This window comes from Poecilia formosa, unplaced genomic scaffold (genome assembly GCF_000485575.1).
Source record: "Poecilia formosa unplaced genomic scaffold, Poecilia_formosa-5.1.2 Scaffold264, whole genome shotgun sequence".
Taxonomy (NCBI): Eukaryota; Metazoa; Chordata; class Actinopteri; order Cyprinodontiformes; family Poeciliidae; genus Poecilia; species Poecilia formosa.
In genome coordinates, this window is record NW_006800203.1 from 163,218 (window position 1) to 165,699 (window position 2,482).

Consider the following 2,482-nt stretch of genomic DNA (forward strand, 5'->3'; position numbering starts at 1 on the left):
TATAACAAAGCAGCAGGATTAATTACATTCTTTTGCAACTCTCCTAAAAAAAATCAGTCTGTCAGTTTATCTGAATTGAACAGAAAACAGGGCCGTGTTTCATTGGCTAATGCCCATTTGACGTCACTGCGCAGCTACCACGTGCTTGACCGTCTCACAAACAAAAGCTAAAGTAGTATACACATGCTAATGTAGATTGTGGACTAGCAGACCACAATCTACACAATCAAAGTTTTTGCGACAGAACTCAAAGAATGGTTCTCCACTGTCAGTGGGGAATCTGTACAGGCGATGTCAGGTATCCTGATGGTATTTGTGGAAATAAAATTCACAGATTTCCCAAATCTGATACGGAATGCCTAGCTTGGATCAAAGCTTCTGCACGACCGCATTTGCAGTTCAACCGTCGTAAGATCAATAAAAACAAAGGAGTGTGTGCTGGTGTAAGTATTATTACTTTGCTTTCTTTGTGTTTAGTGAATGGGGATATTTTGAGTGGCGACCTGTCCAGGATGATCAATCTGAGCAATCTAAACACTAACAAACCATCATCATTTCCCAGAAGATCAATAAGATCTCTGAACAAACAATGCCTCTGAATCCTTCCATTGGGGATGTTCTCCATCAGAGCCAAAGTTCCACAATTACGGCTCATTGCGCAGCTACTTATATACGTGTGATTGCATACACAACACAACCTAAAAAATAATCAAACCTGCTGATTATGTTTAATCTGCTGATTAAACATAATCCTCAAACCTGCTGGTTTGAGTTAATCTACTGATCCAACCCTGTTTTCTGTTTTTAGTGAGAATGAAATTACCCCGCAGATGCAATTCATGCGCTTTGGCTCACGGACCAATGCGTTACACCTTTATGAGACAAAAACTGAGATAAGCTTTACCCAGAATGCACTTGGAGACAATAAGGACGATCCACTTGTAATTTAATGTGTCATAAAGTTAAATGTAAGAGTGAAAATCAAGCCAGTCATGTAGCACAACATTTTTATTCAATATTTTACACCCACTATGTCACTAAAATCAATTTGTCTTATAAAGTTTTTAGCAACCATGAGTCAAAAATGATTGGAGCCAGCCCACTATATTTTAATCTGGAAAGACTCAGACGAAGAAAAAGGAACAATTAAAAGATTTAATGACAGCAATGAATAACAGTTCTTTGGCGCCCGGGCCGGCAGCTGATCTGACGGCTTTGGTGTGGATCCTTTTATGCAGAGCTTGATTGATGTTTGGACACACCGGGTGAGGTCCAGAGCTGAGGTCGGAGATGAGCATAACGCCGATGGGCGAACGGAGGTGATGGAGTCTTCCAGGTTGAATTTTCGCTATCAGCTACATAATCTACTGGGGCATTTTTTTCTTATTTTTTTTTAAATTATAATCCTACATACATCATACTCAACAGGAAAAGTCCTGCCTTCTCCAGCTCTCATCAGTCATGATAAAGAGTTGGATCCCTGAAGTCATATGCTGCCTCCCATTTAGGAGGCAGCATATAGGGGAGCTATGCCCCCCATAGCTCCGCCACTGCTGTAAACCAAAACTCCCAGTATTTTACAGTATTAACCCATGTTAATACCATAACCCATGTATTGAGGCCTTAGTCCTTATGGCAGTGGTCGCAGGTTCAATTCCCAGCCTGGTGACATTTGCCACATGTCTTCCCCCTCTCTCATAACCCTCCTTCCTGTCAAACTACTTTTGAATGAAGGCCTTTAAAACCAACATCAGCAAAATTTGGAATTTTGGCTGATTAATTCCATTAAATTTAAGGTAATTAGCTGCAGGCAATATTAAAATGTTTTTTATATGAATTTTATAATTACTTTCTACATTTCAAAATTACCTGCAATATATGTTTATGGAATTATTGTAATTCCATGTATTTTCTACAATAATTAAGTGCTTTTTATATTAAAGTCAGCAACTATAACTATTTTACTATTTTTTGCCGTAAATTTACGGACTTATTTTGCAGTGTTGACTGACGGTGATTCCATGTATTTTCTCCGGTAATAAAATTTTTTGGATTTTACGGTCAGAAACGGTTGTATTTTATCATTTTCTACCGTGAAATTTACGGACTTTTTTTTACAGTGATACCTTTTAAGCAATAAAATATTAAAATTATGAAAAACTTCGGTTTGGTGCTTCTTGGTCTAAATAACACCAAATGTATTCAGACATCAGTGTATTTAGGTGAGTTTTGACACTTTGTGGTTTGATATCTTCCACAGAAAAAGTTTGCGTGGCTGGTGCACATTTTCATGCCAGCGAAAAAGTGTGCGTATATTTACACAAACCTTGACGCAAAGTTAATTTTTATACATGCTGACTTTTGCGTAAAATATAGGACCGCACATTTTTTGTGCGCAGGCACGCTTTATGCATGAGGCTCCTGGATTTGTTATGGATATAGACAATTTCAAAACTTCAGTTTTAGTTTTGAAGTTGTTAAA